The sequence below is a fragment of the Myotis lucifugus genome, unplaced genomic scaffold (genome assembly GCF_000147115.1).
Source record: "Myotis lucifugus unplaced genomic scaffold, Myoluc2.0 scaffold_23, whole genome shotgun sequence".
Classification (NCBI taxonomy): Eukaryota; Metazoa; Chordata; class Mammalia; order Chiroptera; family Vespertilionidae; genus Myotis; species Myotis lucifugus.
In genome coordinates, this window is record NW_005871071.1 from 1,101,130 (window position 1) to 1,117,966 (window position 16,837).

The window sequence follows — 16,837 nt, forward strand, 5'->3', positions numbered from 1 at the left end:
ATGTTCAGTGACTATCGTTTGGGCCTCTTTGGACTAAAATATGTTGGGAACCACTGCCTCAACCATTTGCACTTTCAAGTCAAGCTCCAAGTTCTTGAGAAAGTTTTCTTCGATTACATCAGTGGGCAGTCATTGTCCCTCTCTGAAATTCTTCTCATGGCACATTGTTCTATCCTGTTTTCTTATTGTCTCCACTGGGGTCTTTTCCTCCCCTCAAGTAGACTGGAAGCTTGATGAGGGCAGGGGCACTGTTTTCTGCTTCCTCGTCACTCCCAACCACTCAGCCCAATGGGGCTACAATAAGTTAAGAGCAATCGCCATTTTCTAGGCTCTTTCCTGTTACCTTATTACAGAAGCTCCTCAACTTACAGAAAGTTTCCATGTTAAAGGTCTACCCATAAGGCAATTTTTGTGAGACCAGAATTAGTGCATTTTCTTCCTTCATTTGAGAAATTTCCCCATTTACAAGCAACTTTAAATTCCAGCTGTGTTGGAGGGAAAAAAATGGCCTACTTTTGCTCTGGCTCAAGACTTTGTTCTTTTTCATGAAAGTTGGTACGTTTGTAAGTAGACAACCTTCTGTACACCGCAAGCCCTGGCAGATTGCAGGCTAATTCCCTTCTCTGCATTTTGCTTTATATCTAAATCAAGACGGTGCTTTCATTATTTCACTAAGAACTTCTCTTCCATATGCTCCCTGGAAATTATTTTTCTCATTGTTCATAAATTCCAAGTTTGTTTTCTCTAGAATACAGGAGAAGCAAAAATAGAATGTTGAGCTGTGAGGGGCAGCGTCTGCTGGAGCTGAGTTTGTTCTGGGGAGTGATAAATGATGCTGGGTTCCCATGGGTTAGAGGGCACCCAACTTCAAATAACTACAACATCCGATAACAAAGTTTTTCTCCATCATTTGCAATCCAAACACTAAGAACACAGCCCTGCGGACCCCTCATCCTTCATGTTCAATTGTAAATCCTGATTAAATAGCTTGCAGGTGTCAGGATTAAAGTATATGCAGTGGGAGCCTAAACAGAGGGCCAGCTGGGTTCCTCATTTGCCAGTCGCAGTTTCTTCTTTGTTTTGAAACTGTTGACAGTACAACTAAAAATGTTCCTTAGGGCCCAGGCTGAGTTAAATAACAAGCAGGATGAGTAAGAGAACAGCTGTAGATATTTTTCTGTGTTTAACATACCTGCCTTGTTGATTTATAGGAAGACCCTCAAATAATGTACATTTTGTAATGCAAACATTTAACCTTTGGAGCCCAGTCTGTGATAGAGACATCAGAAACAGGAAAGGTCTTGAAGGACCTTGTACTCCAAACTTCGCCCCCTCAACAGAAACATGAAATGATGGAATAACTTGATTTTATTATTCAAACAGCCACGGTGATATTGTCTAGGCCTCATCTGATACTCACAGCTAATCAGTATCAGTGAACAAAGTGAACGAAGCCACAGAAACCAGAAAGACCTGCTTAAAGCAATGCATCTTGGGAATTCCTCTCTCTTTTTCTGTATGGGCTTGATGGAGGAAGCCAGCTCTGCACTAATCATCTGTCCTGCCTTCAGGGAGGGTTGTGGGGTGGAGCCTCAATGGACCTGAGCATGGGGCTTTGGGCCACTTCTAAGTTTCTGCTCATGTGCGTGGCACAGATAGACGTACTGAGTTTCCAGTCAGTGTGGAGTCCCGACAATTCGTCTGTGTTGTGCTTAGCTAGACTGTGGTGTTAGGGAACCTCAAAGCAGCAGCAGGATTAAACAAGTGTGAATGGCAAAACCTAAACCTTTTATGCCATCGCTGTCAACTGTGGGCTAAGAGCCTATTGCATTCATGGCCCTGGGGTGGGTACCAACCTGAAACTGCAGATTTAAAACAGTGCCTATGGCTATGGTAAGGGTCATGGAATCCTGACCCAACACCCATTCCACCCCCAAAGGATTCGTTTGGGCTCATGTGGTCATCCCATTCCCCTTGCTAGGGATTTGCTTGGGAATAAGACATGGGACCCAATTTGGCCAATGACATGTGAGGGGGGCCTGCCAGCACCCAAGGTCTAAAAATATAGACACAAGAGGGACATCTTTTCCTTCCTCTGAACACTGCCTTGTCTGGAGGAGGAGAGCCAGCCTGAGAGCAAAACTGACACAGAGATGGTGAAGCAAAGAGGCCCAGAGAACAGGGCTCCTCATGACATCACCGAGTGGCTGGAGTAACCCCGGAGCCCACCCTACTGCTGAACTTCTTGTTCAGTGAGAGAGTAAATTTCCAAATTGTTTAAGCCAGTATGACATTAACGTGTTCTGTTCATCAAACACACTCCAAGGAATATAACTGTAAGCATGCCACCCTCTAAAAACAATTAAGCATATTGTCAGTGGAGGGACAAAAAGATTAGAGAGTAAGACTGAAAACCTGATTTTACCAAACAACAACAACTTTGTTTACTCCTTCAAACACGGAACAACTGATTGGCCATATTTGCATGTGAGGCATGCTTTTAATTAATTGGCTCCCTGGAGGCATCCCAGATGTCTCAGAACTGATGAGGTGGCTAGAGGTCCCTCCTCGAATCATGCATAGCCCACGAGCCACAGAGACCAGAACTGTCTAAAGGAATTAGGAAAGTTAACATCTGCAAGGGTCTTTGTGGAGTCAGGATGCTGGCTTCAGCTGGGTGAGAGCCTAGCACAAAATGAAACAGTGGAGAATGCACTTCACACTCCAGGGACATCCCCTTGGGTACCCAGCAGACCCCCTTCTTGGCAGTGTCATAGGTGATAAAGAAACGGGACTCCTAATAAACCGTGATGTTGGAGGGGGATGTGGCTTTCACTTCCAGAAGGTGCTTGTGAGCACTACATGGCGCTAACCATTCAGTCACTAGTAGCACCTGACCTGTACTACGCACTGCAAACAAAGAAACCTAGAGATGGCCTGCAAGGGTCCTAAAACTCCCAAAAGACGCACGCGAAGGCCTGTTGATGTGGTGCGTTGAGCCCTTCAGAATTCACCAAGCCAGTGTTTAACCCACTTTGCACGGAGTCTTTCCAAATGATCCTATGGCATCTCCCTCCATCTTTGAAAATGTCTGGGGGGAAAATAATAGCTTATAGTCATTGCCAGGGCTCATGCTTAGTACACACTTTTTAGACGTGATCTGATTAAATACAACAATCCTATAAAGTAACTATGGTTGTTTTTCTCACTTTACAGTTGAGGAATTTGCTCCAACTCACGAAGATATAAAGGCAGACTTGGAACTCAGATCCCGGGCTGTTGAAGCCAAATGTGCCATTAACCACTTTCCCTCCTGCCAAGACCCACACAGAACATCCATCTCATCTTAGGTGATGCTTGGAAGGTCACACACTTGACTCATGGAGAAAAAAGCTGAGCATGGCTGCCAGGTTCCTGCCCTAGACTTGGACCCAGCTCAGATGCCTCACCCAAAACATCCTCACTCTAGACCTCAAGAACTCCCTGAGGTCTCTAAGGGGTTGGTGCAAAAATGGTTTTCATTTACTTGGATGCATTATACAACTGTGATGTGGTGCAGTTGAAAGTGCATGATTTGGGTGCAGGAGAGATGCAGTTAATCATTATAAGACCCTGAGCGAACTGCCTGACTTCGCTGTGTTTCAATGAGCCCTGTTGTTGAGGAGCTCTGGGTAGAGGGGTGATAAAATGATCTGTGTAGAACACTCACATAGGCACAAAATAGGAACTCAGTATTATTTTATTCTTTCCTTCTATTCTAAATGTGGCCTGAGTCACTGCATTTCTGTGTTGTTTCATAGCTGGCCCAGAGAATTTCCTTTAAATTATTATTGAAAAGCAATGAAACAATTAGTATGTGAGAAATTACTACATTTTAATTTGTCTTTGTATTTGTCTACCTCACTAAGCTATAACTTTCTTGAGGGCAAGGCCTTTGTGTTGTTATAATGGTCCTACTGTGTGCCTGAGCCTGGATACGCAGCGCGGGGGAGGTACATTGTTTTGAGGTACATTTGCTGAGGTCAACCCTTCCAACTCTCCCATCCACACTCGTCTATCTGAAACAAGTATACAAGATGAGTGTGGATGGGAGAGTTGGAAGGGGTCAACCTCAGCGAACGTACCCCCACTTCTTCTAACGCCACTTCTTCAAAATAGACTCGTCCAGGCTGAAAACCGACTTCTGCGCATGGGCCACGAAGTTTCAACTGCACTGTACATGCGCACCCACACGTGGTATTTTGTGGAAGAGCCACACTCAAGGGGCCAAAGAGCCGCATGTGGCGGGCGAGCCGGTTTGCCGACCACTGGACTAATGAGTTTGCCGACCACTAGTCTAATCATTAAGCATGCATCTTTCAAGTCCCAGCTGAATGACAGTTATGTCACAGTACTAGGGACACAAAGTCATATTAAACAGAGTCCTAGACCAATTGACTCCAAAACCGGCACCCCTTCCATTGAACCAAACAGCCTTCCATCCTGGATAAGCCTTTTAATCTCTGTTCCTCTGCCTCTGACCACACCTTTTGGACCCTAGGGCTTCACCTGGATCACAGTTAATGGGCCTGCTTCGGGAAACCCTGCCTCTAGGCCATGTGTCTTTCCTTTATGCAGGGCTGACCATAGAGTTCCCCCCAGAAAAATATAACACTCCGTGTGAGGAAAGCCTGTGCCCACTTCAGGATTGGCCCTTGCAAGGCCCAGTCAGAAAGCAGTAAACTCACTCCTAAGGGGCCCTCGGTGAGCCTGCCCAGACTTGCCAACCCCAAAAGCAATGCTGCTCTACAGATGTGGAGAACTCTATGCCCAAGCCAACATCCAAGTCCATTATCTCATTTAATTCTCCCAACAACTAGGAAAGTAATGATATCATCCCATTTTACAGTTGAGAAAATTGAAACTCAAAGAGATGACCAGCACACACCCAAAGTTACATAGTTATCTGAGACTAAACTGGAACTAGGTTTAGATCTAATCTAATTCCAAAGCTCAAACTCCCAATCCAAATTAAATGTTACTGTCATCTGAAGAAAGATGGAAATCCATTAAATGTAAGGAATACATAACAGACGTTCCTAAGGCTGCCCCCTGGACTTCACCACTCCCAAAAAGGTAATGTCAAATGTTTAGCCTGGGAAAAAACACTAAGGCAGGGAGGGACCTAAAGTGGCCAGCTCCCCACCCAGCTGGTGACGAATCCCAGGGTAACTCCAGTTTGCCAACTCTCAGCTAAGTGCTCTGCTCAGTAAGCCACACAGCCTTGACTCACCTGAGCCTGAGAAAATGGGACCATCAGCCAAAACACATTCATGGGCATATTTTTACTTTCTTGGTGGCTATTTACTTCTTTGAATCAACTTTCTAGACAGGGCTCCACCTATTTTGTCAGACCTCCCCAGTTCTCCATTTGGCCTGAGAGCCTTCTGATTTCCAAGAGCCAGGAGAGTCCCCCTCTCAGTGCCCTGGGTGACAAAGCCTGTGTCCCATGTGCCCCGACAGAGGTCACAGGAAGCTCCGGGTCCACAGATCTCAGCTCTCCTGTCTCATCGGCATTCCCCAAATCACTTTACAGCAGGGACCAAAGATCAAATATTTTATGGGCGCTTGGGGAATTATTCCTCCCCAACCCATCTGCCCTTTCATCTGCACACCCACTGCCCAGAATAGCAAACAGCTCATCGCTCCTAAGCTGTTTCTCCAAAGACTTCACAGCAGGAAAACAGAGGTTAGAAATATTTCAAAAGCTTGGCTACAGCTGTCTGCAGGAGCCCATTTGAAAGGCTTCATACAGAAAATCTCCTTCTTCCTTTAAAGTGCCAGGCACTGGTTTTGCTCAGCTCAGACAACTGCAGTGTCACCGTCACCCTTGCCCTCTGCCCTGCCTACCTGGGTCTGTCCAAGGGCATGTCTAAGCGGCCCTACTAAATGGCAGGAATCACATTCAGGAATAGAAGCTTCTAGACCTCCATGACCAAGCGCACTTGTGATCTGAGAGGGAGTCCCACCCCACCTTGAGAGGGTTTGCATTGTGCACCAGGCTTCACTCCCCCATGGCATGTCCAGATGCCCCTGGGCTGATGATGCATTTGCAGACCCCAAGGCTAACCCAGGGCAGCAGCCTCTATGGAGTGGGAGTCTTTCTGACTTGGTTCCTCAATGGGTAACTCTCCTAAGAAGAATAAACTCAGAGCAGTACTTTCCTTAGACCTGGGCATGATGGGTCCCTCCTCTGGGTCCACTCTGGTCATTCCCTGGCCATTTCCCCCAGGAAGTGAGGAATATCCAGGCTTTACGGACTTACCCACCCTAGAGCCCACAACTCCTTTTCTTAACTATGCTCTGGTAATCAGAACCCCAGAATTTTCTGCCCCAAAGTTTCTGAGCCTACTACCAGGCCGTGATGGGCCCCATCCCTGCGTCTTTCTGCCAAGGCCGGGAAAGCTAGCAATACAAACACCTTGAAGTCCAAGGGTGGCCAAGGGCAGCAGTTTGTGGAGTGGTGTGGATACTGCTGGGATATGCAAGGCCTCTCAAGAGATGAGGCAGAGCCAGGGAGGCAGAGAAGCAAGCAGGCTACGGGGGAGGGGGGAGGAAGGGGATGGAAGCCAAGTCCAGAGCCAGCCTTGCCTGCACCACCTCGTTCCAGTGCAAAATGTGAAGTGCAATACAGAGGCCCGTTTGTCAAAGAAAGAGGGTATTTATAGAGCTGTATTGTAGCTTGCTTTCTAACTTTCCAATACTCAAACATATAGTATGTGGGATTTCTTACTACTTTTGCACCCAACTCAGAATGTTATTCTTTCATTCGGCCATAATTTTATTGACTCCTGGCCTGTGCTAAGTATCGTGCCAGGCATTGGGTACATCACAGTGAAGGAGATGGTTACAGTCTGGCTAGCAGGGAGGCAGGAGCCATTGCATGAGGAAGGCCACAGGGTGGCGGAATGACAGCTCCTAGTCAGTGTCAGGCAGGAGATGGTAGTGGGGAGGACTAATTTTTGAGTGAGTGGTCAGAACCTAACTCTTTATTTTCAGATCAAATTTAACTAATAAATAACTCTTTGAGGCCTTTAACTAGCAATTAAATTAATTCAATAAACTTGTGTTTTGTGTAATCTGGTGTTGTACTAAGCTTGGAGACACCAGAGACACAAGCCCTCCTCAATGATGCCAAATCTAGAGAGACACGTGGATATGAATTCAACTAACTCAGGGTCAAGTCAAAGGCAAACAGTAGCAGTACAAGCCGGGGTAGTGGGAACACAGAGGGAGATGTGATTAATTCCTTCTAGGTGTTCAGGGATGGTTTCATACCAGAAAGAACATTTCAATTGAGTTTTTCAGGATAAAGTAGAACTTATAAAGAGCACAGAAACCTGGACAGACATTCCTGGTTGAGGGAAGAGCTTGAGCAAAGGCACTGAGATAGGCCATGGCATTGAGTGCTGGGGAATGACTAGCCATCCTGCATGACCTTGGCTATGTAAGGATGTTGGGAGCATGCTACCAAGGCAGTTCCTGGGATCAGATTTTGGCAGGCCTTGCCTACCAAGATGAGGCAACCGATAGTTCTGGAGAAGTGGGAAGACATTTTAGAATGCTCATTCTGGTGACAGAAACTGGAGGCACTGGAAGAAATGGAAGGTAAAGAGGCCGGAAGAGGGCTGTTTCAAAAATTTAGGCCAGAGGACCTGAGGTATGAAAACAAGGTTTTGCTGGTAATAAATAGAGATTCAGGCCTGGTAGTTTTGAGTTTTGATCTAAAGAGCAAAGGCAATCATCTGTCTCCAACCTCTTCCTCGTGGCTACCTTCTAATTGTTAAGGACCATTGGTGGCGAGCAACAGACACCAACGCTGGCTAACCCAAGCAGAACCGGCGCTCCTCCGGTGGCTAAGCAGCAGCTCACAGAATCTAGCAGAGGCCAAAGAAAGCAGCTCTGAGGCTCCAGGTAGCAGCCAAGTTAGGATAGTCCAGCAGAACATGGGCCAATCTATGTTTCCCCCCGTGCTTTTGTCCCTCCTCTCATGATGCAAATTTCAGGAAAAGCACATCCGATGGCCTAGCTGAGGTCACTTTCCTGCCCCTGTACTAGGGGAGGGCAGCTCACTCTGATCAATAGTCTCATGAAACTCCAACCAGGAAACAGAACAGGGCCAAACCATGGATGTATCCTCCGGGAGGGCAGAAACTCGGGCTGTTCACTGTGTATCCCCAGTGCCTAGAAGGGTGCTGGCACCTAGAATGTGCATGATTAATATCTACTCACTGCCAGCAAAAGTGGCAGGTGTCCACACCACCTTACCTGGCTCCTCTCCCCCAGCACTGACATCTCTGCCCTCCCAGGGTGTTGGGGGGAGTGCCAGGACATTGAGAACAGCCCCAGGTGTTTGGGGAACTGGTCAATCCACCCGAAGCTCCTCCTCAACCCAGCTGATGTCCACATGCCAATTTTTCACCTGTCCCTGGGTGCCTTCCCTGGAATTTCTTAACACTAATGATTTCCTGTAGGATGGGATGTTTGGGATTTTGGGCTTTGTTTTTCATTAAATACTGTTTCTATTCAAAATATGAGTTCATTTCTTCTGGAAGTTATTTTTCATTATCTTTTCTCTCCCCCAGTCCTTGCACTGCGGGCCTTCCTGTTGCGGGCCCCTGTAATATTAGGTTCCTGGAGAGTAGCTGGGGAGGTGGGGGAAGGGGTGGTGATTACTGCTGGCAGTTTTGCAATTTTTTTTTCCCATCCAGGACACTCTGCAAGGCATCTACAATGGGCTGTGTTTCCTGCAGTGTGGTGTGCCTTCCTGGGGGGCAGGCCACTGGTAAGTGGGGGTCTGTCTCTGATATCAGGAGATGGGCTCCAGAGGACACATGGAAGCTGCCTGTGTCTGAGAGAGAGCCAGCCCCTGGCTCCAGGCATTAGATTTAAGCATGTTTGGCATGAAGTTGCCACTTTCCCAATCAAATGGGCCCAGCTCTGTTTAAGGCTCAACATCCATATTAACCAGTTAACTGCCACGCGTCCAAAACGGAAACCATCCCCACTCGCCACCATATTTTGAATATAATTTTAAAAAATCAATTTGCAGTGAATATTATAAAAATAAATATATTACTCACAATTCGGGTGTTCTTGAATATTTTCAGTTGAAAATTCTCATGAAAAATGATTTTAAAGTTGGTCCATAGACACTTATGGCAGGCAAATGGTTAAGGCATCATAAAACTGAAGGTTTATGGTCCTAAAAGAAACATTGAAAAATGTATGCCTCCTACAACCCCTAAAATATGTTGTCTCGATTTTTTCCACATGGGTAGGAAGAACAGTTTGTGGAGGTGATGGGCTGGGTTGTGTGGATGTGCAGGGCAGCTAAGGGGAACTGTCCCCAGCTGCCTCCATGAGGTTTGGGATGCCAGGGGCCTCCGTGGTGGGACCACCCTCCCTCACACCATCTTTGCAAATTCAGATTCTCCCAGAATAAAACCCAAACTCAGGATCATGGTCTTCAAGGCTCCCCTGGGCCAGGCACTGTTTCTCTGCCCACACCCCTCGCTCATGTGTTTGGCCCCACTGGCCTCCTTCTCTCCCCAAGCTCTGTGTGCACGTCTCCTGCAGGCACTGGCCCTGCCTGGCCTGTTTCCTCTTTGCTCTTCCTCTGGCATCTCTTTCTGTCCCTGTGTGTGTGAGAGAGACACATCAATTGGTTGCCTCCTGCAGGCACCCCAACCTGGACCAGGGATTGAACCTGCAACCCAGGTACATGCCCTTGACCAGAAATCGAACCTGAGACCCTTCAGTGCATGGGCCAATGCTCCAACCACTGAGCAACACCAGCCAGGGCAACCATTTTTAAGTGTATAGTTCAGTGGTATTAAGGACATTCATGTTGTTGTGCAGCCATCACCACTATCCACCTCCAAAACTCTTTTCATCTTGCAAAACTGAAACTGTTCCCATTAAACAGTAACTCCCCATTCCATCCTACCCCTAACCCCTGGCAACCACCATTCTACTTTCTGTCTCTATGAATATATAAGTGGAATCATATAGTGGTCCTTTTGTGACTGGCTTACTTCACTTAGCAGAATGTGCTCAATATTCATCCATGGTGTATCATGTGTCAGAATTTTATTCCTTCTTAAGGTTGAATAATGATCTATTATATGTGTAAATCACATTTTGTTTACTGATTTATCCATTGATGGACATTTGGATTGCTTCCACCTTTTGGCTAGTGTAAATATTGCTGCTATGAACATGGGTGTGCAAACATCTTTTCTAGATCCTGCGTTCAACTCTTCTGGATAGATAACCAAGTGGAATCGCTGAATCATATGGCAATTCTAACGTATGATCATGTAAAGCAGCCACACCATTTCACCTTCCCACCAACAGTGCACCAGGGTTCCAGTTGCTCCACATTCTCATCATTTGTTATTTTCAATTATTTTTATAATATCCATTCTAATAGGTGTGTATTGGTATCTTATCCATTCTAATAGGTGTGTGTTGGTATCTCTAACGATTAATGATAAGCATTTTTTCATGTGCTTATTAGTCATTTTTACATCTTCTTTAGAGACATATCTATTCAAGTTCTTTGCCCATTTTTAAATGCATTTTGAAGGATTGTTGTTGAGTTGTAGGAGTTCTTTAAATATCCTAGATGTTTATCTCTTATCAGATATATGGTTTATAAATATTTTCTCCCAGTCCTCACTCTGATGTTTCTTCACTCTGTTGATTGTTCTTTGATGCACATAGTTTGTTTGTTTTTTTATGAAATTCAATTCATTTATTTTTTCTTTTCTTGCTTACACTTTTGGTATCATATCTAAAATACCATTGCCAAATCCAATGTTATGAAGCATTTCTCCTATGTTTTCTTTTAAGAGTTTTGTAGTTTTAGCTCTTAGATTTAAGTTTTTGATCCATTTCAAGTTAATTCTTATATATGGTGTAAGGTAAGGATTCATCCTCATTCATTCTCTTGCCTGTGGTAAAGGATGAGTTTTGACAGAAAAGAAAATTGAACCTAGAACAAAAAGCAAGTCGCCTGAGGTAAAGCACCTGGATACATACAGAGCCGAGGCTAGAACGCAAGCCTCCTGTGTCTTAGTCCAAAGTCCTCTCTACTCTTCTGGGAAATAGACACCCTGGGAGTAAGTGACCCTGGGCTTTGCTGTGCGTCACATCAGAAATAAAATGAAATATTGGGGCTGGTGGGTTTCGCTCCAGGAGGGGGAGAGCCAGTCTCCTGCCCAGACCACTGTGCCAGGAGCAGGAGATGGGCTTGTTTTTCTGTAGGTAAGATGGTCAATCTTCAGGACACCTGTGAACACTAGACATGAACAGCAGCCAAAGAGGGGATACTGCAGGGAAACTGGCTCCTTGTTCCTTTGCATGATGATTTGATGTAATTTATCACTTAGTTACTGACAAGAGGGCAATAATGCTAGTGGCCTTCATGCATACACTCTTGTGCCCAGTGGCCAGCAAACGGGAGAAAACTTATGTTAAGAAGCATTATCTTGAGGAAGGAAAGGAAGACGTGGTGACTTTGATAAACTTGTTGGACTAAGGCAGGGGTTGGCAAAGCACAGCCAGGCTAAGTTCAGATTTAGGGGACCACAGCCATGGTTATTTGTTGATGTGCTGTCTATCGCTGCTTCCGCCCTGCAACAACAGAGTTGAGTAATTGTGACAGAGACATACTAGCATAGCCCGCAAAGCCTAAATTATTTACTATCTGGCCTTCTGCAAAAAATAGTTTGGACTTGGGTAATTAAGGAAAAGTGAATGGGCACAGCAGCAGAGGCCCCGTGCCTACAGGGCAGCCCAACCCTCAGGGACCCTGAGCCCCATGGGGAGAAGGACTCGGGGGAACCTGAGGCATGTTCTAGCTGTTCCGCACTCACACTGATTCCCTGGTCCGGCCCAGAGCAGATCTGGTGGCTGTGACATGGCTGAGCACAGAGAAGAGGGCGCCAGATCCGAGTCCCACCACATTCATTGGCCACCCTCTCCAGACAGCAACTACTGTTCCTGTTCTCAGGGCAGAGTGGCAGCTTGGAAGTAAAGACCAGCCACAGAGCTGGACATGGCGCCTCCCTCTGCTGTCATTATTCTCAGCTTTCTTACACATGTTGTTAATAACTCATCACTTTCAAATTGATATTAATTAGTTTTCACTTCAATGTTCTTGTGGGCTGTCCGCAGCTTCCTGGCCTGGTCTGGTGGAAAGCACCAGAAAGGCAAGGGTCCCAATTAATCTCAGCCCTGTCACGTGCGCTGGCCTGGCAAAGGGGACCTGGTTTCTCTCACTTCTACTTCCTCGTCCGTAAACAGCAGAATGAGTCCAAGGGTTGATGTGTGAATTCAATAAGAAAATGGTCCTACAATTGCCAGAACATTCCAATGATGCCCATTTACTTTCCTGAGTCTGTACAGGCACCACCCAACAGCAGCTTCTCCTCCAGAGGCCAAGCCCCTGGAGTCTCCTGCCCTTGCCTTCTCTCCTCCATATCCCTCCCACTCCCTGGGGGCTCCAGCCTGAAAAAAGACTCAAGGGCTCCAGACATTGACAAACAAATGTGCTACAATGTAAGGGATTCTGAAAGTGCGACTTTAGTCATTCTGTTCTCTGGGTGAATGGTCTATTGTTTGAAAGTGTCTGTAGGTCCCAGGAAGTGTGCCCTAGGCCATCCCTCTCTTCAGGATCCCTGAAGATCAGAGCAATTCGAACACCAATCAGGGCCTCTCCAGTGCTGATGGAAACTCCTAGTTTGGTCTCAGAACTATTTCCTCAAGGTCCACAGATGGCATCTGAGGTCACCAGGACGCCACAGCTCCCGCTTCTGTTTCCTGCCCCTGCCTTCACCCACCACAGCCATTTCTATGTGCCCAGATGCTGAGGCCTTCAGATGAGTTATTGAGAATGTTTGTTACACTGGTGTTTATTGTAGCAAAATATTGTTGGACATTTAGACATAAGTGGCTGGATAATTCAATCATGGTGCTATTCAGCTATTTGAAATATGTAGTAGATATGCATTCATGGAAATAAAGATATTTGCCCTCCATTTAAATGAAAGCAAATTTTACAATCATATAAATAAAATAAGGAAATTAATTTTTAGTTTAATATTTTACAACTATTTACTCTTATATGTATATGTGTATGTAAGAAGTTAATAAGAGCTTCCTCTGGTTGTGTTATAAATGGATTTTATTGTTTCTTTTATGTATTTGTGATTGTCTTAAGTATAAAAATATATTATTTGTATTTCAGAATTGCAACGGGAAAAATTATATAATGCTATGTATGAGGCAAAAAGAAATGTTTTATATGAGGTTAAAGAAAAAAAGACTGGGAGGTCCCCTACTCCAATGTACACATGTAAATAAATACAGATGGAGCCCAGCCAATGTAGCTCAGTAGTTGAATGTTGACCTATGAACCAGGAGGCTCGATTCCTGGTCAGGGCTCCATCTCCAGTAGGGGGCATTCAGGTGCAGCCAATCAATGATTCTCTCTATAATTGATGCTTCTATCTCTCCCTCTTCCTTCCTCTCTGAAATCAATAAAAATATATTTTAAAAAATACAGGGGGAAAACAGGCCCTGTCCTCCAAGAGTCTGTCTGATCTGTCATACTAGTAGGGTGACAGCAAAAGAGCTGAATGACAGAACTCCAAGTCTTGGTTCATTCTTTTCACTGTGTTTAAGGCCTGAGTTTACAGCCTTTACACTGTGGGACATACGCGCTAGAAGACCCTGCAGGGACCATGTAACTCTTGTGTTTTCTGAGAGCTGGAGTGGTGTGCTGGGCTCTCACGGCAGCCTGGGACCCTTCTGCTCCCTGTGGGCTGCCTCCTGTCCTGGTCTTCCAATATAAAGGTCTTTACAAGACTCTGACATTGGTCCAACCCCACTTTACCCTCAGCTGTTATAGTCACCGTGCAGCCATCCACATGCTGGGGTGACTAATACCCGAGTGGATTCTGGAACAAAGGGGCCCTTTTGTTACCAATTGGAAAGGAACCCTGACTGGGACTTGGGAGATTCATGCGGTCGCGCCTGCCTGGTGACGTGTGCCTCCACAGACCCAGCCTATTCATGACCAACTAATGGGAGCCATTCAACCTGACAAGACCGCAGCGAGGATCCCACCAAATAATATCACTTTCAGAAAAACCACATTGTTTGACAAGTAGTTATGTTCATCATGGTTACTTAATGGCCTTCTTGTTCAAAAAGACCCAAGGTACGATTTCACCAAAACGAGGCCCTGCAAGCCAGATGCTAAGGACTCTAATCATGCCAATTTCATGATATCTAATTCTATAAACAGCGTAGGAAGGATCTGTTTCTTGGGGAGGGCTGTGTGAATTTTTCTTAACATGAACTACCCTCCTCAGAGCAACTGAGTGGTTTTCTGGATCTCTGCTAGGACCCTCATCAATTTCTACATTGTAGTGATACCATGAAAAATGCAAACAAGAGCCCTGGATGGGTGGCTCAGTTGGTGAAGTGTTGTTCCGGGCACCAAAAGGTTGCAGGTTTGATTCCGGTCAAGGCACATGCCTAGGTTGTGCGTTTGATCCTCGGTCGGGGCGCATATGTGATGCAACAGATTGCTCTCTCTCTCTCTCTCTCTCTCTTCCTCTGTCTCTAAAATCAGTAAAACATATCCTTAGGTGAGGGGTTTTTTAAAAATGTAAACAAGACCTGGTGCCTTCGCTCAAGTGAGGAAGCAGAGATTAAACAGATATACAGATATTTTGATACAGACGTCCAAGTGTAAGCACTCAGATTGCTGTAGAAGCTTACACCGGGGGGACTCAACCAGAATCAAGAAAGGTTTTCTGGAGCAAGTGATGTTTATGCTGAGTCCAAAATACAGGTTAGACTGAGCCACGCAGCGAAGAGAATTTAGAGGGTCCAGAATTCAAATATTTTGCTATTCAATTGGAAGCTTCCTTAAAGTGGAAAGTTTGAGATAAATTCTAGAGGCAGAAAACAGCATAAATTACAGCCTGCAGAGCCCAGCTGCCCATGGTGCTGTATTTCATGGACTTTTCACCACAACTGCTTTCATTTCAGCTCCCTATTGACTTAAGCCCAGCCTCACCTTTGAGATCAGTGTGAAAGAGAATAAGGTGGGAACATCTTCTCTTCCAGGAACAAGCTTTGTAGCTCAGGCAGTGGTACCCAAACTCAGTTCCTGTCACACTCTCCTCGAGTGAGCCATTCTGCCTGGATGTGAGGAAGGGTCCTGGGGGCTCCACATGTCCCCTGTTGAAAGGGTAGGTCAGAGGCAGCCTTCTCTGCCCTGTCACAGAGCTGGGCTGAGCTGACAGGATTCCCCTCTTGCCTAGAGCAGGCCCCTCCAGTCTTCCCGCCCCGCTCACTGCAGAGCCCCAGTGGGGAGTGTGTCAGCCAGAGGCCCTCCTTCACCGGCATGTGTCCAAAATCAAAGCCCTCATTCGCACTGCTTGGAGCATGCCCAGATTATCGGGGATTTGTTAGCTGGTCAGAGCAAGGCCATGGGCAGGCTCCTGGGGAGGGTGTGTCGATCCAGGATGGGGGCCATTTTGCTAAACCTGGAAAGATGGGACATGACGGCCACGCCTTCAGGAGAGCACTCCCGCCTCTCCCTCACCAGCACCACACACAAGGTCCCATTCGCAAAGAAAGCAAAGGGTCAAAGCGGGCTGAGAATTGGAATTCTTTTTTTTTTTAATCCTCACCTGAGGATATTTTTTCCCATTGATTTTCAGACAGAATGGAAATGAGGGAGGAGGGGAGTAGAGAGAGAAACAGCAACATGCGAGAGACACATGGATTGGTTGCCTTCTACACACGCACCCTGACCGGGGGCCAGAATCAAACCCGCAACCCAGGTATGTGCCCTTGACCTGGAATCAATCCTGGGACCTATTGGTCCAGGGGCTGATGCTCTAACCACTGAACAACCATCCAGAGCAGAAGTGGGATTCTTATTAGCAACCTAAAAGGCTCCTCACAGCCCTGGATGACCCCCTCCTCACTAATTTCTTTGACAGACGAGTGACGTATGAACTTCCAGGGTGGGCAAGAACAATCCATGGAGTTGGGCAGCCCTGCCCCACTCTGGGAACCAACCTGAGGCTCAGTTTCCTCCGCTTCAAAATGAGAGGAACCCTACCCGCCTCAGAGGGTTGTCATAAAGACTAAGTCAGATAAGGTATTTAAGGCTACCTGGTACGGCGTCTGGCCTGTAGCAAGCCTGCCGCATATGGGAATTATTATTATTCTCATAAAGTTATATTAGTGTGGAATTCTGCCAATAAATTATTGACTAGTAAGATTATAGATTTTTTTTTAAGTTATAGTTCAACCTTCTGTTCCTTTAAACCACCTTTGATGTAAATAGGAATTCTTGCTATTTAGAAGCTCAGGTACACAGTTAAATCAGAAACATATGTTTGCCCAGTTCCATGTTTTGTTTTCTTTTATTTACCCCCCAAAAACAAACAAACAAACAAACAAAACAACAGCAATAAGGACAACAAACCTCTCTTTCTGAGCTACTATTGAGTCCTACCTCAAAAAGAAAGCATTAAAATGTTGAAAAAGAGAGAATCGTGTTCCTTTCAGGCCACAGAGCACCCCACCAGCATCGTCGCAAGAGATCACATTTGCAGGAACTGAAATGACAGATGCTGTCAGTGAAACTGAAGAGGCCTCAGGAGTATTGTTGTGGTTTGGCTAAATGATGATCAGATGAAATATCGTTGGTTAAGTCTTACCGAGGATGTCTTCACATTAGAGCTATTTGCAAAAAAAAAAA